The sequence below is a fragment of the Nomascus leucogenys genome, chromosome 3, assembly GCF_006542625.1.
Source record: "Nomascus leucogenys isolate Asia chromosome 3, Asia_NLE_v1, whole genome shotgun sequence".
Lineage (NCBI taxonomy): Eukaryota > Metazoa > Chordata > Mammalia > Primates > Hylobatidae > Nomascus > Nomascus leucogenys.
This window is the reverse complement of record NC_044383.1, coordinates 121,818,052-121,842,341: the sequence shown is the minus strand read 5'-3', so window position 1 is coordinate 121,842,341 and position 24,290 is coordinate 121,818,052. Positions and strand designations below refer to the sequence as shown.

Below are 24,290 nucleotides of genomic sequence, written 5' to 3'. Positions count from 1 at the left end.
AAAATAACTGTTCCATTTTGTATTTCCACCATCAATATGTGAGAATTACATATGGTCTTCATCCTTCTCAACACTAACTAGTTTTTTTATTTTTTAATTAATTTATGTTTTTAATTGACATATAAGAATTGTACATATTTGTGGTGCACATATTGATGTTTTGATATATACAATGTTTAGTGATCAGATCAGGGCAATTAGCATATCCATCATCTCAAACATTTATCACTTCTTTGTGTTGGAAACAGTTAATATTCTCTCTTCTAGCTATTTCTAAATATATATTATGGTTAATTATAATCATGCTACAGTGCTATCAAACACTAAAACTTATTCCTTTTGTCTAGCTGTAATTTTGTATACTTTAACAAATATCTTCTTATCTCCCCCTTTCCCCTACACTTCTCAGCTTCTAGTAACCTATCTTCTACTTTTTACTTCCAAGAAGAACTTTTTTTGTTGTTCCCACATAGAAATGAGATCATGTGATGTTTAACTTTCTGTTTCTGGCTTATTTCACTTAATATGATGTCCTCCAGTTCCAGCCATGTTGCCATGCATGACAAGATTTTATTCTTTTTAAAGGCTGAATAGTATTCCATTGTGTATATACCACATTTTCTTAATTTATTCATCTGTAGTTGGACACTTGGATTGACTTTATATCTTGGCTATTGTGAATAGTGCTACAATAAACATGATGGTGCAGATGTCTTTTCAATATAATAATTGTCTTTCCTTTCGATAAACGCCCAGTTGTGGGCTTGCTGAATCATATAGTAGTCCTATTTTGAGTTATTAGAAGAACCTCCATACTGTTCTCCATAGTGGCTGTACTAGTTTACATTCCCACCAACATTGTGTAAGAGATCCCTTTCCTCCACATCCTGGCTGGCATTTGTCATTTTTTGTCTTTTTGATAACAGTCATCCTACCTAGGATGAGATGATATCTCATTGTAGTTCGGGTTTTGTTTCCGTGATGATTAGTGGTGTTGAATACTTTTTCATATATGTGTTGGTCATTTGCCTATCTTCTTTTGAAAATTATCTATTCAGATAGTTTGCCCATGTTTTAATTGGAGGTTTTTTGTTTGCCATTGAGATCTTTGAGTTTCTTGCATATTCTGAATTTCAACCTCCTGTGAGATGAATAGTTTGAAAAAATATTCTCCCATTCTGTAGGTTGTCTCTTCACTCTGTTGATTGTATACTTTGCTGTGCAGAAGCCTCTTAGTTTGAGACAATTCCATTTGTTTACTTTTGCTTTTGTCCCTTGTGCTTTAAAGGTCTTATTCACAAAATATTTTCCCAGACAAGCATCCTGAAGCATTTCCCCTATGTTTTCTTCTAGTAGTTATATAGTTTCAAGTTTTACATTTAGCTCTTAACCCATTTTGAGTTGGTTTTTGTATATAGTGAGAGAAGGGGATCTGATTTTATTCTTCTGCATATGGATATCCAGTTTTTCCAGCACCATTTATTGAAAGAGTGTCTTTTTCCCAATGAATGTTCTTGGCACCTTTGTCAAAAATCAGTTGACTGTGGATATGTCAATTAATTTCAGGGTTCTGGGTTCTGTTTCATTGGTCTATGTGTCTGTTTTTAATGCCAGTACTATGTTGCTTTTGTTACTATAGCTTTATAGTATATTTTGAAGTCTGGTAATGTGATGCCTTCAGCTTTGTTATTTTTGCTTAGGATTGCTATGGCTATTCAGGGTATTTTGTGGTTCCATACAAATGTTAAGATTTTTTTATATTTCTTTGAAGACTATCATTGATCTTTTGATAGGGATTGCATTAAATATATAGATCACTTTGGATAGTATGGTCATTTTAACATATTAATTTTTCCAGTCTATGAATTTGGGATGATTTGGCATGTCTTTCCTTTTTTGCGTGCACTTTTTTAATTTCTTTCATCTGTGTTTTATAGTTTTCCTTGCAGAAATCTTTCACTTCCTTGGTTAAATTTATTTCTAGGTAATTTGTATTTGTAGCAATTGGAAATGAAATTACTCTCTTCATTTGTCAGCTAGTTAGTTGTTTCTGTGTGAAACACTACTGATTTTTATATGTTGATTTTGTACCCTGCAACTTTACTGAATTTGTTTATCAATTCTAAGAGTTTTTTGGTACAGTCTTTAGGATTTTCTATATATAAGATCATGGTATCTGCAAACACAGGCAATATGACTTCTTCCTTTCCAATCTGGATGCCTTTAATTTCTGCCTCTTGTCTAATTGTTCTGGCTAGAACTTCTAGTACTATACTGAATAAGAGTGGTAAAAGTGGCTTGTCTTGTTCCAGTTGTTCCCTGTCCAGTATGTTGTTAGCTGTGGGTTTGTCACATATGGCCTTGATTGTATTGAGGTATTTTCCTTCTATTATCTAGTTTATTGAGAGTTTTTATCATGAAGAAATGTTGAATTTTATTAAATGCTCTTTTGGCATCTAATGAGATGATATATGGTTTTTGTTCTTCATTCTGATATTTTAATGGATCATGTTTATTGATTTGTGTATGTTGAACCATCCTTGCATCCCTGGGATAAATCCTGCTACATCATGGTGTTTGATCTTTTTATGTGCTGTTTGATTCAGTTTACTAGTCTGTTGTTGAGGATTTTTACATGTATATTCATCAGGGGTATTGGTCTGTAGTTTTCTTGTTTTGTTGTGTCCTCATCTGGTTTTGGTATCATGGTTATGCTGACCTCATAGAATGAGTTTGGAAGAATTCTCTCCACTTCAAATTTTTGGAATAGTTTGAGAAGAATTGGTATTTGTTCTTTAAAAGTTTGGTAGACAGCATTGAAGCTCTCTAGTTCTGGACCTGTCTTTATTGGGAGACTTTTTATTACAGATTCAATCTTGTTATCCATTATTGGTATGTTTAAGTTTTCTCTCTCTTCTTGGTTCAATCTTGGTAGGTTGTATGTGTCCAGAAATTTATTCATTTTCTCTCTGTTTTCAAATTTAGTGGTATATAGTTATTCATAATAGTTTCTAATGATCCTTTGTATTTCTGTGGCATCAGTTGTGATGTCCTTTTTTTCAGATCTGATTTCATTTATTTATTTGGGTCTTCTCTCTTTTTTAGTCTAGCTAATAGTTTGTCAATTTTGTTTATCTTTTCAAAAAGCAACTTTTTGTTTCATTGAGTTTTTTTCTATTTTGTTAGTCTCAATTTTATTTATGCTCTGAACTTCATTATTTCTTTTTTTCTGCTAATTTTGAATTTAGTTTGTTCTTGCTTTTCTAATTCCTTGAGGTATATCATTAGGTTGTTTACTTGAAATCTTTCTTTTTTATGTAAAAATTTATTGCTATAAACTTGCCTCTTAATACTATGTTTGCTGTGCCCCATAGGTTTTGGTATGTTGTGTTTCTATTTTCGTTTGTTTCAAGGAATGTTTACATTTCCTTCTTAATTTCTTCGTTCACTAATTGGTTGGACAGGTGCTTTTTGTTTCATTTACATGTATTCGTATAGTTCCAAATGTCCCATGGTCCTCTTATTATTTATTTCTAGGTTTTTTTCATTGTGGTCAGGTAAGATACTTGATATGATTTATTTTTAAAAAATTTTTTGAGATCACTTTTATTCTTTCACAAAGAATCAGTGGAGTTTTCCAGGGGCCTAATGAGGTGTAATAGCACCACAGTTAAATAAAGAAGTAATGTGAGCATTTAGCTATCTCCTATCAAAGTAGATGTTAATGAGATATTTTTTAAAAATGCCACTCTTTGAAAAATATAGTTATTTTCACAAGATATGTTATTGATATTTATATAAAATGGTTTATTGTTTTAAAATGAGCAATACGTTTTTTAATTCTCTCAATTTTAATTTCTGAAATACTGATAGATATAACCTACAAAAATAAAATATCTTTGAGGCCCTTTATAATTTTTAAGAGTGTAAAGGGCTCCTGAGACTAAAAAGTTTGAAAGATTGATCAGCTTAAAATATACTTAGGCACACGTTGTAATAACTGAAAATTGCAAAAATTTGTTATCAAATCTAAACTCTATTTTTTAAAAGTCTGAAAACAGTGGTAATCCCCAGAAACGAATTCTTATTATAATGTAGTAAAATGAATATTTGATATGATTTTACATTGATTTCAAAGTGTCTACAAGATAAAATATTTATTTGCTACACAATGTTATCTTTAGTACACTTATACTCATCAGAAAAGACACTATGTTATTATTATCATTTCCCAGTTGAGGAAGCCAGGCCTTTTTATTAGGTTGGTGCAAAAGTAATTGCAGGCCAGGCACGGTGGCTCACGCCTGTAATCCCAGCACTTTAGGAGGCTGAGGCAGGTGGATTACCTGAGGTCATGAGTTTGACACCAGCCTGGCCAACATGGTGAAATCCCGTCTCTACTAAAAATACAAAAAAACAGCAGGGTGTGGTGGTGGGCGCCTGTAATTCCAGCTACTCAGGAGGCCGAGGCAGGAGAATCACTTGAACCTGGGAGGTGGAGGTTTCAGTGAGCTGAGATTGTGCCATTGCACTCCAGCCTGGGCAACAACAGCGGAAACTCTGTCTCAAAAAAAAAAAAAAGTTGAGGTAATCGAATCGCAGTGTGCTCTAAAGTAGGTGTTGGCAAACTTTTTTTTAAAGGGTCAGATAATAGATATTTTCAGCTTTACAGGCCGTGTGATCACTGTCTCAGTTGCTGACTCTGCCCTTATAGTACGATAGCTGCCAAAGGCAAAATGTAAACCAAGGAGTGTAGTTGTGTTCCAAAAAATCTTGACTTATAAACACTGATATTTGGATTTTACAGAATTCTCATGTATAATGAAATATTATTATTCTTTTGGTTTTAAACATGTAAATATGTAATGACTGTTCTTAGCTTGTAGGCAGTACAAAAACAGGTGGCAGGTTGGATTTGGTCTGCAGGCCATAGTTTGCTGACTCCTGTTCTAAAGTATGTTCTGTAGAACTCTAATAATTTGAGACAAAGGATTTCCTGAGTAAATAAGTTTGAGAAATGTTGCAGTGGAGGTTCAAACTGTATATTATGATATAAAGCCTCTGTAATATCCTCCCCCCAAATTTCTTTTGTTTCACTGCTTATCATGCCAATGCATCACAGAAACGTTTTTTTATTTTTTCAAATAATACCTGTTTATCATTCTTACATTACTGTTCCATGGAATTTATGTTGGGAATTATTACTCTTAAGGATTCCAGACTCAAATGCCTATAGATACCATGCATAACACCTCTGTATTATTTTCTCCATGTAAGAAAATAGCTGCTAACTGCTCACACCTGCCCAATAACATTGCCTTTTAATCATGCACAGGACAAACAAAATAACCAACAAAACATATCTTCTGTCTAGACACAGCCCTCAGATACCAATTTGCAACTGTTAGTATGTGGTAGATTATAGGAAATGACATCACTGTTTCAAGATTCAATACAAAAAGGAAGGTATTTTGGACAGGTTGCTTCTCTTGACATGAATGATTCTGTATCATATGAAGCTGCATCCTCAAGGAATAATCAGAGAATAACATAACAAAGAGAAGGTACGGTAAGTTTGCTTTTGCTTTCGCCATTACATAGCTGATCTTATGTGATTTTCCGGATGATTTTTCCCAAATTTTGTACAAACTAATTCTCTCTGGAATCTTGTTAAAACGCAGATTCTGATTCTATGGATCTGGAGTGGGATCCGAAAGTCTGCCTTTCTAACAAGCTCCAGGTAATGCTGGTGATCCGTGGATTCAGGTTCAGAAAGGGACTTTTTGCATTGCACAAATTCAGTGAAATTAAATGACCTCCAGGATAGAATCTGCATGTTCACAAGATCCCCAGGGGACTCGTATGCTTATACAAGTCTAAGAAACACTGCTCTAGAGCCAATTTCCATGAATGAATGTTCCCAATGCATTGGAGAATCCATCCAGCTTTACTAAAGAATTCTCTAGCAATAGTGAAATACAATCTGAAAGTCTTTGAATAAATAAGGAAAAGAGAGAACAGAATTCCCTTCTAAGACTTTGTCTGTGGGCATTGCTTCACCTTGAAGAGCCTAGAAATGATTGATAAGGTAGCCTTGGCCTAACATCTACCAGTGAATCCATGTTCACATCCAGGAAACAAAAGGGAATGCAGAGCAAGAGTTTAGAGGTAAGTTATTTAAAAAACTGATTTCAGAGACTGGCAAAATAACTACATAATAGAGCCACAACATTTCATTTCAAAAATGCTAAGATTTGGTGACAATATTCTCACTGATGAAAACCGGTAGGATCACCGTAATGGGTAATCAGTGAAGCCACACCCTACACCCTGCAGCACATCCTTTAGGAGCTGATATGAAATGAAGAAGTTTTACTTCATTTTTCTAGTGAACTCATGACCTTCTTTGGGTGATGCCTCTCTTTACATCCCTCCAGAAGTGTTTGGTACTTATCATCTGGTCCACTATTTTAAGAGGGTCAACACACTTCAGATCCAAACAGTAGAGAACACATTTAATGGTCTGATCATTATGCTTGGTTGACCCTGAGCTGTTATTCTGCATGAGGTGGTAATTTAAAGGCTTGGTGCTCTCTCTCCCAACCAGAGATTATAAAATAGGGACACACACCCAGAATGGCTTATGGATATTATACATGGCAAATGTATGTAAACCAGAAACCATATGAAGATACTTAATATTTATCAAATGAGCTCAAGAATATCAGATTTATGTTCTGAATAGAAGAACTGTAATTTGTGTGATTATTGTCCTAATTTTGGGGGTGACAACTGTAACAATCCTTGGACTCAGGAATGCAGTATCTTAAATTTTTTATTTTATTTGAGGGGAAGTAAAAGGGAGATTGAGAAGGGCATTATGTTTATATTCCAAGTATTAAAAGTCATCAAGAAGTGTTTGGGACACCATGCTAAGGCACTGAGGGGAAAATGCGAAAACAAAACAGGTTTTTGTTGATAACACTGAAAGTTCAAGAGTGGAACCAAGAAGACTGAGCTCTTTAAAAGTGGTCACTTATGTTAAACAAAGGCACCTACTTGAATGGAAGAGAGCAGCACAATTACATTAGGCTCTGAGTCCAACCTCGCAGAGTGGTGCCTTTAGAGGGCACTTGAGCCCTGGAAAGTGTTCCCTGGGCACTGCATGAAGGGAGGAACCTGGTACATTCCCTTTGTTCACAGACCTAGCTTCCTAAATTACCCAACTCTATTGCTACCTTTGTCTGTATTTCCTTTTTTTTTTTTTTTTTCCCATACTTTGGCTACAGGCCTAGCTTCCTCTCCAACCTCCCATCACAATTACGTTTTTATCCTTAAACTTAAGGCACATTCAGTCTCTTCTGGCTATTACTCTGGCCACTCATGACAACAGTGTTACTTCATTTTTCCAGTGTACTCATGACCTTCTTTGGGTGACGCCTCTCTTTATATCACTCCAGAATTGTTTGGTACTTATCAGCTCGTCCACTTTTTTAAGCAGGGTAAACACACTTCAGATCTAATTAGAAGAGAATACATTTAATAGTCTGATTAATATCCTTGGTTGACCCTGAGCTTTCATTCCACATCTTTTCATGAATATTTTCAGCTGTGTTTCTGTTCTCTCCAACACTAGATCCTTTCTTATTTGGGGGAAGATCTTCTTTTACTTTTTTAACTTTCACAAAAGTTAAAGTCCTATATTCACCAAAAACTTCCCAAATTTTGATGACTGAATGACTCTTAAGAAAGAAAAAATGTATACTGAATGCCATTCATGTGCCCAGATTGATAATAGTTGCATAGGCTTTGTGACTTCAAAATATACTACAAAGCTATAGTAACCAAAACAGCATGGTACTGACATAAAAACAGACACATAGACCAATGAAAAAGAATAGAGAACTCAGAAGTAAATCCAGACATTTACAACCAAATCATTTTTAACAAAGGCACCAAGAACATATAAGGGAAAGAACAGTCTCATCAATAAATGGTGCTAGTAAAACTAGATATCTAAATGCAGAAGAAATCAGAAATTTGAAATCAGATTTCTTTCTCTCACAATATATAAAAATAAAATCAAAATGGATTAAAGACTTAAATGTAAGACCTGAAGCTGTGAAACTACTAGAAAAAACATTGAGAAAAGGCTTCAGGACATTGGTCTGGGCAAGCATTTCTTGGATAAGACCTCAAAAGCACAGGCAACAGAAGCAAAAATAGACAAACGGGATTATATCAAACTAAAAATTTTCTGCACGGAGAAGAAAACAATCAACAGAATAAAGAGACAATCTATAGAATGGGAGAAAATATTTTCAAACTATATGTCTGATATGGGGTTGATATCTAAAATATTTAAGGAACTCAGCTCAGTAGCAAGAAAGCAAATGACCTGATCAAAAAGTAGGCAAAGGACCCAAACGAACATTTCTCAAAAGAAGACATACAAATGGCCAACAGGTATAATAAAAAACGATCAACATCACTAATTATAAGGAAAATGCATATCAAAACCACAATAAGATATTATCTCACCCCAGTTAAAATGGCTATTATTCATATCAAAAAGACAAATAATAACAAACGTAAGTGAGGAGGCAAAGAAAAGGGAACTCTCTTACACTGTTGGTAAGAATGCAAATTAGTACAGCCATTATAAAAAACAGTGTGAAGTTTCCTCAAAAAACTCCAAATAGAAATACCATATGTTCAAGGAACCCCACTACTGGGTATGTGTCCAAAGGAAATGAAATCAGTATGTCAAAGAAATATTTGCACTCTCATGTTTATTGCAGCACTATTCACAATAGCCAAGATATAAAATCATCCTGTGTCTATCAAAGGATGAATGGATAAAGAAAATGTGGTATATATACACAATTGAATAATATTTAGGCATAAAAATCATAAAATCTTGTCATCTGAGGCAGCATGAATGAGCATGATGGACCTCATGCTAAATGAAATAAGGTAGCCACAGAAAGACAAACATCACATTTTCACTTTACATGTGGGGGATAAAAATTTTTTTAAGTCTTTCAGGATTAAAGATTACATTTTCAACCTTAATGACAAAATCCTATATACACAAGAAAGTTTTTCCCTATTAGTCAATATATAATGTTTTATACAATCTCATACAGCTTCAGCTTATTTTAAAGAGAAAGCCATTATTAAAGTTATTTCTTATAAGAAGCAAAGCTTTATATGAATAAGTCGGCTCTAAATATGTGAATTAATAAAGATAGGTTGCTAAGGCATATATTGCTCACTTACTGCTTTTGGTTTCTCCAAAACAGCATATTATGCATTTTTCAAAACCCACAGAATGTACAACACTTAAAGTTAACCCTAATGTAAACTATAGAACAAAGACAACTATGAAACTGTTTTCCCATTTCATTTGTAACCTAGTTGAATAGTGTCAGTTCTCCAACTTCACTCGATATTTTGTTGTCTATTTCAGGTTATTTGCCTCTCCAGAGAAACTTTGAAATCAGTTTGTTGATATCTGCAAAATAACTTGTCAGGATTTTAATTAGAATTTCATTGAATCTATAGATCAATGTGGGAGGAAATGACATCTTAACAATATTGACTCTTCCTTGCATGGACATGAAATATCTCTTAATTTCTCTCTCTTTTTTTTTTTTGATGGAGTTTTGCTCTGTCACCCAGGCTGGAGTGCAACGGTGCAATCTCGGTTCACTGCAACCTCCACCTCCCAGGTTCAAGCTATCCTCATGTCTCAGCCTCCCGAGTAGCTCGGATTACAGGTGCACACCACCATGCCCAGCTAATTTTTGTATTTTTAGTAGAGATGGGGTTTCACCATGTTGGTCATGTTGGCCTTCAATTCCTGACCTCAGGTGATGCACCTGCCTCAGCTTCCCAAAGTGCTGGGATTACAGGCATGAGAGATCACATCCGGCCTTCTCTCCATTTATTTAGTTCCTTGATTTTTTTTCCATCAGAGTTATGTAGTTTTTTTCATATAGATCTTGTACATATTTTGTTGGATGTGTACTTAACTATTTCATTTTGGGGATACGCTAATCTGAATGGATTTTTGTCTTTAATTTCAAATTCCACTTTTTCATTTCTGGCATATGGAAAAGACATTAAATTTTGTATATTAACCTTGTATCCTGCAATCTTGCTATAATCACATATCATTTCCAGGAATTGTTTTGTTGATTTCTTCAGATTTTTTTTACCTCGACAATCATATTATCCATGAACAAAGACTGTTTTATTTATTTCTTCTCGATCAATATATCTTTTATTTCCTTCTCATGTCTCATTGTATTAGCTAGGATTTCCAGTAAAATGTAAGAAGTGGTGAGAAGGAACATCCTTGTCTTGTTCCTGATCTTAGTAGAAAAGCTTTTAGTTTCTTACCATTAAGTCTTATGTTAGTTGTAGGGGTTTTGTAGATGTTCTTTATCAGGATGAGGGAAATCCCCTCTAAAATTCTAGCTGAGTTTTTATTACAAATAAGTGTTGAATTTTGACAAATGCTCTTTCCGCATCTCTTGATATAACCATGTCATTTTTCTTCCTTAGTCTGTGGATGTGATGGATTGCAGTAATTGATTTTCAAATTTGAGCCAACCTTGCATACCTGGGATAAATTCCACTTAGTTGTGGAATATAATTATTTTTATACATTGCTGGATTCAGTCTGCTAATATTTTGTTGAGGACTTTTGTGTCTATGTTCATAAGAAATATTGATCTTTTCTCATAATGCTTTTGTCTGATTTTGACATTATGGTGAAGCTGGCCTCATAGAATGAGTTAGTAAATATTCCATATGCCTCTATCTTCTAGAAAAGACTGTAGAGAATTGATATAATTTGTTCCTTAAGTATTTGGTAGAATTTACTAGTGAACTGATCGGGGTCTCGTGGTTTCTGTTTTGGAAGGTTATTAATTATTAATTCCATTTCTTTAATAGATCTAGGCCTATCTGGATTGTCTATTTCTCCTTGTGTGAGTTTTATCAGATTTTATTTTTCAAGAAATTCATCTATTTCCTCTAGGTTATCAAATTTGTGGGCACAGAATTATTCATAGTATTCCTTTATTATCCTTCCAATATCTATGGGCTCTGAAGTGAAATCTCCTCCTTCCAAAAGTAGTAATTTGTGCCCTTCTTTTTCCTAGCCTGGCTAGAAGCTTATCAGTTTTGTTATCTTTTCGAAGAACCAGCTTTTGGTTTCAAAAACTTTCCCTATTGATTTCCTATTTCAATTTCTTTGATTTCTACTCTAATATTTATTGTTTCTTGTGCTTACTTTGGATTAATTTGCCCTTTCTCTAGTTTTCTACGGTAAAAGCTTCCATGATTGATTTTAGATCTTTCTGCTTTCCTAATATATGCATTCAATACTGCAATAGTTTCCCCTTATCCACAGGCACTATGTTCCAAGACTTTCAGTGGATGCCTGAAACCTTGGATAGCACCCAGCCTAAATGCTGTCAATCAGAACATGTTTCTATTTCTGTCTTCCAGCCACAAAATGTAATGCTTTTTTCATCTTAACTAGGCACTTATAGTGGCCATACTTTTGCAGTATGAGGTGTGACAGCAAAACTAGCATGAATTTCTTTATCCTTCTTCACAATATCGTGGATAGAAGATTCATTTTTACCATAGATGTTAGCAAGTTCAGCATATAATTTTTTTCTTCTCTTATTAAGTCAAGAATGTTCACCTTTTCACTTAAAGGAAGTACTTTATGGCTTCCTTCATATCTGAATTGCTAGCATTTCTACTTTTGTGCTTTGGAGCCATTAAGTAAAATAAGGGTTACTTGAACACAAGCACTGCCATATCACAACAGTCTATCTAATAACCAAGACTGCTCACGCCTGTATTCCCAACACTCCAGGAGGCTGAGGCAGGCAGATCACTTGAGGCCAGAAATTCGAGACCAGCCTGGCTCACATGGTGAAACCCCACCTCTACCAAAAAATACAAAAGTTAGCCAGGCATGGTGGTGTGCCTGTAATCCCAGATACTCAGGGATGGTGTCGGGGTGGAGGGAGCGGGGCAGAGCTGAGACAGGAGAATTACTTGAACACGGGAGGTAGAGGTTGCAGTAAGCCAAGATTGCGCCACTGCACTCCAGCCTGGGTGACACAGTGAGACCCTGTCTCAAAAAAAAAAAAAAAAAAAAAAAAAAAAAAAAAAAAAAAAAAAGACTGCTACTCAATGACTAATGGCCAGGTAGTGAATGTATATAAGGTGAACAAAGGATTTACATCTCATAGGGGATGAAGTGGGAAGGCAAGAGATTTTATCATGCTACTCAGGATAGTATTCAATTTAAAACTTAAGAATTGTTTATTTTTGGAATTTTTCACTTAATATTTTCAGACTGTAGTTGACCACAGATAACCGAAGCCACAAAAAGTAAAACTGCAAATGAGGAAGTACTACTGTATACATTTCCCTTTAAGCATTTTAAAAACTTGTGGGATGTTTGCTGCATCCCACAAGTTTTGATAAGTTGTGTTTTCATTTTCATTTAGTTCAAAGTATTTAAAAATTTATCTTGAGAGTTCTTCTTTGACCTATGTGTTACTTAGAAGTATGTTGCTTAATCTCTAAGTATGTGGGGATTTTCCAACTACCTGTTTTTGATTTCTAGTTTAATTTTATTGCAGTCTGAGAGAAGACATTGATTGTATGATTCCCATTCCTTCAAATTTGTTAAGGTATGTGTTTTTGACCCAGAATATGTTCTATACTGGTGAATGTTCCATGTAAGCTTGGAAGAATGTGTATTCTGCTGTTGTTAGATGAAGTAGTCAATAGATATCCATTATAACCAGTTGACTGATGGTGTTGCTGAGTTCAACTCTGCTGTTACTGATCTTCTTGCCTACTGGACCTGTCCATTTCTAATAGAGGGGTGTGTTAAAATCTCCAATAATAATACTGGATTTAACTATTACTCCTTGCACTTGTATCAGTTTTTGCTTACATATTTTGACACTGTTGTTATGTGCACATATTAGACTGTTCTAACACTACTGATAAAGACAGACCTGAGACTGGGCAATTTACAAAAGAAAGAGGTTTAATGGACGAGGTTCCACATGGCTGAGGAAGCCTCACAATCATGGTAGAAGGCCAGGAGGAGCAAGTCACGTCTTACATGGATGGCAGCACGCAAAAAGAGAAAGCTTGTGCAGGGAAACTCCCCTTACAATACCATCAGATCTTGTGAGACTTCTTCACTATCACGAGAACAGCATGGGGAAGACCTGCCCCCATGATTCAATTACCTCCCACTGGGTCCCTCTCACAACATGTGGGAATTCAAGATGAGATTTGGGTGGGGACACAGAGCCAAACCATATCATTCCACCCTTGGCCCCTCCCAAATCTCATGTTCTCACATTTGAAAACTAATAATGCCTTCCCAACAGTCACCCAAAGTCTTAACTCACTTCAGTATTAACTCAGAAGTCCACAGTCCAATGTCTCATCTGAGACAAGGCAAGTCCCTTCTGCCTATGAGCCTGTAAAATCAAAGGTATGTTAGTTACTTTCTAGATACAATGCAGGTATAAGCATTGGGTAAATACAGCCATTCCAAATGGGAGAAATGGGCTAAAACAAAGGGGCTACAGGCCCCATGCAAGTCCGAAATCCAGCGGGGTAGTCAAATCTTAGAGCTCCAAAATGATCTCCTTTGACTCCATGTGTCACATCTAGGTCACACTGATGCAAGAGGTGGGTTCCCATGGTCTTGGGCAGCTCTGCCCCTATGGCTTTGCAGGGTACAGCCTCTCTCTCAGCTGCTTTCATGGTCTGGTGTTGAATGTCTGGGGCTTTTCCAGACACATGGTGCAAGCCGTTGGTGGATCTACCATTCTGGGGTCTGGACGGTGGCCCTCTTCTCACAGCTACACTAGGTGGTGCCCCAGTAGGGACTGTGTGTGGGGGCTTCAACCCCACATTTCCCTTCCTCACTGCCCTAGCACAGATTCTCCATGAGAGCCCCACTCATGGAGCTACAATTCAAGATGAGATTTGGGTGGGGACACAACCAAATCATATCATGATGTTAAGAGAAACCCCCCTCACCACCTAGAATTCTGTACCTTGTGAAATTATCTTTCAAAAGTGAAGAATTAAAAAAAAAGAAAATGTGAAAGAGAAATCAAGACTTTCTCAGCAAACAAAAATGGAGTGCATTTGTTGCTAGGAGTGCCTTGCAAAAATATTAAGAGAAGTTCTTCAGAGAGAAGAAAATGATATAGTTCAGAAACTCTCATCTATGAAAAGAGAAAAACAGCATCAAGAAGAAATAAGTGGAAGTAAAATGCAAACTTTTATTTTTTCTTATTCTTAATTGATCTAACATAGTAGTTTGCTTAAAAAACTATATTTTATTATGTATGCTTATGTGGGTACATATGTATAGATATAGATATATTTAAGCTTATGATACTTATGTATGCTTATGTATAAGTAAAATAAATGACAACAATAATATAAGGTATGGGAGAGAGAAGTTTGGAATATTTTATTACAAAGTACTGGTAATAATATGAAGTGGTAAAGTGTTATTTGAAATTGGACTTGGATTAGTTGTAAATGTATATTACAAACTAAGAGAATCACTTTAAAAGGAAAAAAAGAAGTATAAGTGTTATGCTAAGAAAGGAGAGAAAATGAAATCATATAAAATGCTCACTTAAAACCACAAAAGGCAGAAACAGAAAAGAAGACAAAATAAGAACAAGGTAAATGAATAGAAAACATTAACAAATATGGTAGATACGAGTCCAGATCCATTGACAATCATTTTAAAACTCAATGGTCTAAATACACTGATTGAAATACATATATCAAAGTGGATCAAAAAAGAAGGCCAAACTATTGTTGTCTACAAAAACTCATCTTAAATATAAAGACACATATAGATTAAAAGAAAATGAGTGAAGATAATTACGCTAACACCAATCAAAAGAAAGCAGGAGTAGCTATGTAATTCCATACAAAGCAGATTTCAGAACAAGGAAAGTTATCAGGGATAAAGAGGGACATAACAAAATGATAAAAGGGTCAATACTCCATAAAGACATGACAATCCTTAATGCACTGATATAGTTTGGCTGTGTCTCAACCCAAATCTCATCTTGAATTCCATATGTTGTGGGAGGGATCTGGTGGGAGGTAATTGAATCATGGAGGCAGGTCTTTCTTGTGCTGTTCCCATAATAGTGAATAAGTCTCACAAGATCTGACGGTATTATAAGGGGAGTTTCCCTGCACAAGCTCTCTCTTTTGCCTGCTGCCATCCATGTAAGAGGTGACTTGCTCCTCCTTGCCCTCCACCATGATTGTGAGGCTTCCCCAGCCACATGGAACTGTAAGTTCATTAAACCTCTTTCTTTTGTAAATTGCCCAGTCTTGGGTATGGCTTTATCAGCAGCATGAGAACAGACTAATACAGCAAATTGGTACCAGTAGAGTGGGATGCTCCTGAAAAGATACCCAAAAATGCAGAAGTGACCTTGGAATTGGGTAACAGACAGAAGTTGGAATAGTTTGGAGGACTGACAATGCAATAGGAAAGAAAATCCCATTTTCTGAGGAGAAATTCAAGCCAGCTGCAAAAATTTGCATAAGTAACAATGGGTCAAATGTTAATCACCAAGACAATGGGGAAAATGTCTCCAAGGCATGTCAGAGACCTTTGCAGCAGACCCTCCCATCATAGGTCTAGAGGCTTAGGAGGAAAAAATGGTTTTGCAGGTGGAGCCCAGGGCCTCCCTTCTGTGTGCATCTTAGGGACTTGGTGCCCTGTGTCCCAGCCATTCCAGCCATGGCTAAAAGGGGTCAAGGTATGGCTCAGGTCGTGGCTTCAGAGGGTGAAAGCCCCAAGCCCTGGCAGCTTCCACATGGTGTTGAGCCTGCGGGTGCACAGAAGTCAAGAATTGAGATTTGGGGACATCTGGTTAGATTTTAGAGGATGTATGGAAACACCTGTTTGTCCAGCAAGAAGTTTTCTGCAGGGATGATCCCTCATGAAGAACCTCTGCTAGGGAAGTGCAGAAGGAAAATGTGGGGTTGAAGCCCCCACACAGAGTCCCCAGTGGGGCACTGCTTAAGGAAGCTGTGAGAAGAGGGCCACTGTCCTCCAGACCCCAGAATGGTAGATCCACTGACAGCTTGCACCATGTGCCTGGAGAAGCCACAGACACTCAACACCAGCCCGTGAAAGCAGCTGGGAGGGAGCCTAAAGCTATGGGGGCAGAGCTTCCAAAGACCATGGGAACCCACATCTTGCATCAGTCTGACCTGGATGTGAGACATGAAGGAGATCATTTTGGAGCTTTACAATTTGACTGTCCTGTTGGATTTCAGACTTGCATGGGGCCTTTAGTCCCTTCATTTTGGCCCATTTCTTCCATTTGGAATGGGTGTATCTATCTAATGCCTGTACCCTTGTTGTATCTAGGAAGTAATGAACTTACTTTTGATTTTACAGGCTCATAGGCAGAAGGGACTTGCCTTGTGTCAGATGAGACTTTTGAGTTAATGCTGAAATGAGTTAAGACTTTAGGGGACCATTGAGGAGGCATGATTGATTTTGAAATGTGAGAACATGAGATTTGGGATGAGCCAGGGGCAGAATTATATGATTTGGCTGTGTCCCCACCCAAATCTCATATCTTCAATTGTAGCTGTCATAATTCCCCATGTGTCATGGGAGGGACCCCATAGGAGGTAATTGAATCATGGGGACAGTTTTCCCCATACTGTTCTCATGGTAGTGAGTAAGTCTCACAAGATCTGATGGTTTTATAAGGGGAAACCCCTTTCACTTGGTTCTCATTTTCTCTTCTCTGCCACATGTAAGACACGACTTTTGCCTCCCACCATCACTGTGAGGCCTCCCTAGCCACATGGAATGTGAGTCAATTAAACCTATTTTTCTTTACAAATTACCCAGTCTTGGGTGTGTCTTTATCAGCAGCATGAAATGAACTAATACACACCATAAATAATTGACTCTACTCTCTTCATGCTTGCATGCATTCCTGGAGAAAATTGGATATAATTCTTACTTTTGATTCTCTAAAGATAAGGTATTTTTTTCCTATGACTTCTTTCAAGAATTTGTCTTTGATTTCTGTAATTTGAATATGATATGCCTAGGTATAGGCTTTTTTTTGGTTTGGGTTTTTGTTTTTTTTTTTGTTTTGTTTTTTTTTTTTTGCATTTATCCTGCTTGGTATTCTCTCCGCTTCCTGGATCTGTGGTTTGATATCTGTCATGAATTTGGGGAAAACTGTGTCCTTATTGCTTCAATTATTGCTTCTGTTTGCTCTTTCTCCTCCTGATATTTCTGTTACATGTGTTCACAGCTTTTGTAGTTGTATCACATTTCTTAGATATTCCATTTCATTGTTTGTGGTATTTTACTCTTTGCTTTTCAGTTTTGAAAGTTTCTACTGACATACCCTCAAGCTCAGAGATTTTTTTTCTTGGCTATCTCCAGTCCACTAATGAGCTCACCAAAGTCATTCTTCATTTCTGTTACAGGGTTATTTATCTCTAGCATTTCTTTTTTTAGTATTTCTTTTTTATTCTGTCTTAGAATTTCCATCACTCTGCTTACATCATGAGTCCATTCTTACATGTTCTCTATTTTGTCCAGTAGAGCCCTTAACACATCAATCATAATTTTTTAAAATTCCTAATCTGGTAACTGCAACATTCCTGCTATATCCAACTCTGGGTCTGATGCTTACTTTTTTCAAACTGCACATTTTGCCTCTAAGTATGCTTTAAATTTCTTTGTTGAAAGGTGAACATGGACTGGGTAAAAGGAATTGCAGTAAATAGGCCTTTAGTGATGTGGTGGGACAGTGTGGGTCAGGGTAGATTTCTTTAGTACTGTGATGAGCACTCAATGTTTTAGTGAGCCTGTGCCTCTGGACTGTGGACTTTGTATGTGCTTCTCACTTTTCTCCCCTTTTAGGTAGAAGAGGATGGCTAGAGTGGGGTAGAGTTGAATATTTCCTTTTCCTCAGTCAGTTGGGCTCTGAAAAACTCCAATAGGTTAGGCTCTGGTAAAAACAGTTTCTCCTGAGGGCAGGCCTTGTTAAGAAGAATGGCATGCTCTGGTATACTTTTAAATGATTACTTTCCCCCTTCCCCTGACAGAAGCATGAGAGGATTTTTCTTCAATATCTACTGGGACACTCTATGAATATGGGTTTATTTTACTAGAAGGCAAAAAACTGTTATGCTCAATAGACCTTGGGAGAACCTCAGGCTTTTTCTGTCTTAAATCATGGTGGCTGGTAACTTCTGGAAAACAAATTGTCATTTTGGAAAACATAAGAACAAACTTTAGAAAGGTGTCAATCTCTTGGATTATGGTCAGGAAAATCTCAGGTCAGACAAGTAATTTAAAGTAAATACAGTTGACCTTTGCACAACACAGGTTTGAACTACATGGGTCCATATTTATACGTGGATTGTTTTCCATCTCTGCCACACCTGAGATGGCAAGACCAACCCCTTCTCTTATTGCTCCTCTTCAGCCTACCCAATTTGAAGACGATGAGAATGAAGATCTTTATGATGAGCCACTTCTACTCAATGGAGAGTAAATACCTTTTCTCCTTCTTATGATTTTATCCATAACATTTTCTTTGCTCTAGCTTACTTTATTATAATACAGTACCTAATACATATAACATATAAAATATGTGTTAATAAATCATTTATATTATCAGTAGGCTTCTAGTCAACAGTAGGTTATGAGTAATTAAGTTTTAGGGGAGTCAAAACTTTTGAATTTTCAACTGTGCCAGTGATCAGCACCTCTACCCTCTCTGTTGTTCAAGGTCAACTGTAATTTGCATATCTGACAATCTTGTTGGGATTTTGTTCGTTTGGGTTGTCACCTGTTCATATCTTGGAGCTAGAAAGAACAAATATTATATTTCCAATGACTTGGTTGGTGTTCTAGTCAAAGTACCCAACAACTTGTGTAGTCAAGTCTGGTCGTCAGCAGAGAGTTGGCCATGGGCAGTGGTCAGGCACAGGAGTCTGGATCTATAATCTGTGGAAAGAAAGGGAAGACTAAATGAAGACAGAGAAGACTTTAAAATCCATGCCCTTTTCTATCTCTGATTTTAGATTCCTCTCTGATAAATACCTACCCTGTTTTTCTAAAATAGAGTGAGAGAGGGAAAAAAAATCATGGATCACATCAGGAATTTAATTTTTAATCATCATGCTTTGAATAATTATTGATCAAATCTTAACTTTTTTGAGATCACTAGTCCGTCTAAAGGATTTCAAGCTTACATAACAATATTTCTTAATTTTGCCAGAACTGCTAACTAATAGTAATAATAGAAAGTCTTGGTATGGATCCCGTCTGGAAGGATTGAAGCCAAAGTGAACATCCTGCGGGCTATAGATGAACAGCTCATTTACATCTGGATGCTCTGATTGAATTTAAATAGTGTGTTCTTCTATCTCAGGAGAAAAGAACTACATTCATGTCTATGTTGGCTTATATCCAAACAAAAATAAATAAATATTAATTTTGGCATATGCATGTATTAAAATTACATATTTAAGTATTTTTCTTTGTGGGAAACACTGATTTCAAAATGTCTTTTTCTAAATAATAGTAAGAAAAATAAAACTATAAAACAATCTGTGTATGATCTTTGTACATTTTTAAATTATGTCCTCCAATATTTAATAGCACTGAAACATTCAACAGCTGCAGTGCTAATCTCAAGTTAATATTTTTATTTGGTCTTATAAACAAATGGGAATATTTTTCATGCTAATTAAGTCACAGACTATTAGTATAATTTACAATTCCATGTTGTTATTTTGCTGCATATCAAAACTTATTTAATCACATAAAACTTACAACATACATGAGATGGTAGACTAGGCAACATTTTTTAAAAAGGTATTTCAAATGCTAAGCAATTTTGCTTATAGTAAAAAGTTCAACTAATAAAAAACGCTAAAATTAGAAATTCATATTTCTTTTATGTAATGAGTATAGTAATTTTATTCCTAAACTTGAGAGCAATAGCATGAAAGAAGCAAATTAGTGAATTTAATAATTCATTTACTCATTTGTCCCACCAATTGTTTTTATTGTGTGTTAATGCTGGAGATAGGTGGTAAACACAGCAAATGCACTCCCCGCCTTTCGAGAGCAATCAGAGTTGCTTCAGGGATAGATAATAACCAACAAACTGTGCAATTAGAATTGTGGTAAGTGAAATTAGGCAGAAATACACAGTACTAAGGAACTTCTTGCTTCTCTGAGGAAATGACATTTAAACTCAGATCTGAAGGATGAGTAAGAGTGAGATGAAAGGAGTGGGAGGTGTATAAGCAGAGGGAAGACAGCGTGAGGGAGCCTCTTAAAAGAGGGGATTGATAAGTCTTCATGGATGGAATACAATAAGGGAAGTGAATAGTTAGAGAAGAGGTTAGCAGGGGATGATCATGCACACCATTATATGTCCTATTAAGGATTTTGGTCTTCATCTTAAGAGCAATGTGCTGGTAGTTATTGAGAAGTTTTAAGCAGGGAGAAACGTGATAAGATTTTGCATTTTAGAAAATCAACCAATTGGCAACAAAGTAGAGAATGGCTTGGACTGGTTTCATAATAGATAAGAAAGACCAGTTAAGAGACTCTTCTGGAAATTCAGCCCTAAAAAAGGGAATAGTTTGATTCTGAGTGGTGGGGATATAGAATAAGATTCAATGTTGTGACATTTAGTAAACAGAATCAACAGGAATTAGAGACTGATTAAACATGGAATAGGAGGTACAGTTAAGGGAAATGAGTAAAGAATGATGTCTAGGTTGCTGGGGTGTGCAGTTAGTGGACATTGGTGCCATTTGCTGAGGGGAACAACACTGAAAGTGGCTCACAATTTTCTTTTTTGCATGGTTGGGGAGGGAGTAGAGACACAATTGAGAATTTAAGTTTAGGCATTCTGAGTTTGATGTGCCTATGAAATGTTCAAGAGGAGATGGTGAGTCAGCAATTTTAAATCCAGAACCAACAGGAGACACAAATTTGAAACTGTTAGATAACTGAAGCCATGAGTGTAGGTGAGATTGTCTCAACAAGTTTTCTCAACAGAAGTTCTACAGAATCCTAGTGGGCTGCTAAATCTCTCGAGAGCTTCCATGTGAAATACTGATTACAGAGATATTAAACATCAGATTTTGTCCTACTGTACATAGGACAATATTTATTTAGATACATCCATTCTCAGATATTGATGCCAGGTGAGGGAGGCCTTGGATATCTGTTGAGTGTTATGCTGCACAAAGGTGAGGAAGGTAGGAAAATGATGTCCAACTTCTCCCTCCAAGTTACCTTTCCCACCTCCCTTTATACACAGCCTACTGACAAGGAAGCAAATAAGCTCTACAGGTGTAACAGACAATCAGTGGGACCTTTTCACCCTAAAGAAGATACTTATACACACCAAGACTCATCTGATCCCTGCTGCTTGTTGTTGTAATAAGTGCTGAATGTGAATTCGGTAAGTTAAAAATAGACTGTATTGTAGGTTTTGCATTTCTTGAGATTTTCTCAGGTATTGTGCCTTTCTGTTTTGTTTTTTGTTGTTGTTATGTTTTGTTTTGTTTCATTTTTTTGAGGTGGAGTCTGGCCCTGGCACCCAGGCTGGGGTGCAATGGCATGATCTCAGGTCACTGCAACCTCCCCCTGGGTTCAAGCAATTCTCCTGCCTCAGCCTCTGGAGTAACTGGGATTACAGGCGTGTGCCACCACACCCAGCTAATTTTTGTATTTTTAGTAGAGACGGGGTTTCACCATATTGGCCAGGCTGGTCTCAATCTCCTGACCTTGTGATCCGCCTGCCTCGGCCTCCCAAAGTGCTGGGATTACAGGCGTGAGCCACTGTGCCCTGCCATACCTTTCTGTTTTATATTTTATCTGCATTTGTGTTTCACAAATGTATCTGAACATTGGGTTGATGATTTCTGAAGATGAAGTATGAGATAGAAAAGAAAGATTCTAGGGGGAGGAGCCAAGATGGCCGAATAGGAACAGCTTCAGTCTACAGCTCCCAGCGTGAGCGACGCAGAAGACGGGTTATTTCGGCATTTCCAACTGAGGTACCAGGTTCATCTCACTGGGGAGTGCCAGAGAGAAGGTGCAGGACAGTGGGTACAGCTCACTGTGCGTGAGCCAAAGTAGGGTGAGGCATCACCTCACCTGGGAAGCACAAGGGGTCAGGGAGTTCCCTTTCCTAGTCAAAGAAAGGGGTCACAGATGGCACCTGGAAAATCAGGTCACTCCCACCCTAATACTGTGCTTTTCCAAAGGGCTTAAAAAACGGCACACCGGGAGATTATATCCCACACCTGGCTCGGAGGGTCCTATGCCCACAGAGTCTCGCTCATTGCTAGCACAGCAGTCCAAGATCAAACTGCAAGGTGGCAGTGAGGCTGGGGGAGGGGCGTCCGCCATTGCCGAGTTAGTTGTTTGATTAGGTAAACAAAGCGGCCAGGAAGCTCGAACTGGGTAGAGCCCACCACAGCTCAAGGAGGCCTGCCTGCCTCTGTAGGCTCCACCTCTGGGGGCAGGGCACAGACAAACAAAAAGACAGCAGGAACCTCTGCAGACTTAAATGTCCCTCTCTGACAGCTATGAAGAGAGTAGTGGTTCTCCCAGCATGCAGCTTGAGATCTGAGAATGGGCAGACTGCCTCCTCAAGTGGGTCCCTGACCCCCGAGTAGCCTAACTGGGAGGCACCCCCCAGTAGGGGCGGACTGACACCTCACACGGCTGGGTACTCCTTAGAGACAAAACTTCCAGAGGAACAATCAGGCAGCAGCATTTGCGGTTCACCAATATATGCTGTTCTGCAGCCACCACTGCTGATACCCAGGCAAACAGGGTCTGGAGTGGACCTCTAGCAAACTCCAACAGACCTGCAGCTGAGGGTCCTGTCTGTTAGAAGGAAAACTAACAAACAGAAAGGACATCCACACCAAAAACCCATCTGTACATCACCATCATCAAAGACCAAAGGTAGATAAAACCACAAAGATGGGAAAAAAACAGAGCAGAAAAACTGAAAACTCTAAAAATCAGAGCGCCTCTCCTCCTCCAAAGGAATGCAGCTCCTCACCAGCAATGGAACAAAGCTGGACGGAGAATGACTTTGATGAGTTGAGAGAAGAAGGCTTCAGATGATCAAACTACTCTGAGCTACAGGAGGAAATTCGAACCAATGGCAAAGAAGTTAAAAGCTTTGAAAAAAAATTAGACAAATGGATAACTAGAATAACCAATGCAGAGAAGTCCTTAGAGGACCTGATGGAGCTGATAAACAAGGCACGAGAGCTACGTGACAAATGCAGAAGCCTCAGTAGCCGATGCGATCAACTGGAAGAAAGGGTATCAGTGACGGAAGACAAAATGAATGAAATGAAATGAGAAGTTTAGAGAAAAAAGAATAAAAAGAAACGAACAAAACCTCCAAGAAATATGGGACTATGTGAAAAGACCAAATCTACGTCTGATTGGTGTACCTGAAAGCGACGGGGAGAATGGAACCAAGTTGGAAAACACTCTGCAGGATATTACCCAGGAGAACTTCCCCAATCTAGCAAGGCAGGCCAACATTCAGATTCAGGAAATATAGAGAACGCCACAAAGATACTCCTCGAGAAGAGCAACTCCAAGACACATAATTGTCAGATTAACCAAAGTTGAAATGAACGAAAAAATGTTAAGGGCAGCCAGAGAGAAAGGTCAGGTTACCCACAAAGGGAAGCCCATCAGACTAATATCTGATCTGTCAGCAGAAACTCTACAAGCCAGAAGAGTGGGGACCAATATTCAACATTCTTAAAGAAAAGAATTTTCAACCCAGAATCTCATATCCAGCCAAACTAAGCTTCATAAGTGAAGGAAAAATAAAATACTTTACAGACAAGCAAATGCTGAGAGACTTTGTCACCACCAGGCCTGCCCTAAAAGAGCTCCTGAAGGAAGCTCTAAACATGGAAAGGAACAACCAGTACCAGCCACTGCAAAAACATGCCAAATTGTAAAGACCATCAAGGCTAGGAAGAAACTGCATCAACTAACAAGCAAAATAACCAGCTAACATCATAATGACAGGATCAAATTCACACATAACAATATTAACTTTAAATGTAAATGGGCTAAATGCTCCAATTAAAAGACACAGACTGGCAAATTG

At 37.4% G+C, this 24,290-nt stretch overlaps 1 long non-coding RNA gene across 1 annotated transcript in view; it reads right to left on the bottom strand.

Moving 5' to 3' along the window:
* The window catches only part of LOC105739573, a 44,550-nt gene extending 25,441 nt beyond the window's left edge, over nucleotides 1-19,109 (bottom strand). The window contains exon 1 of the long non-coding RNA XR_004029369.1: nucleotides 19,028-19,109. This is a non-coding gene — a long non-coding RNA (uncharacterized LOC105739573). The remainder of the gene's footprint in view (nucleotides 1-19,027) is intronic.
* Between the last annotated feature and the right edge of the window lie 5,181 nt (nucleotides 19,110-24,290).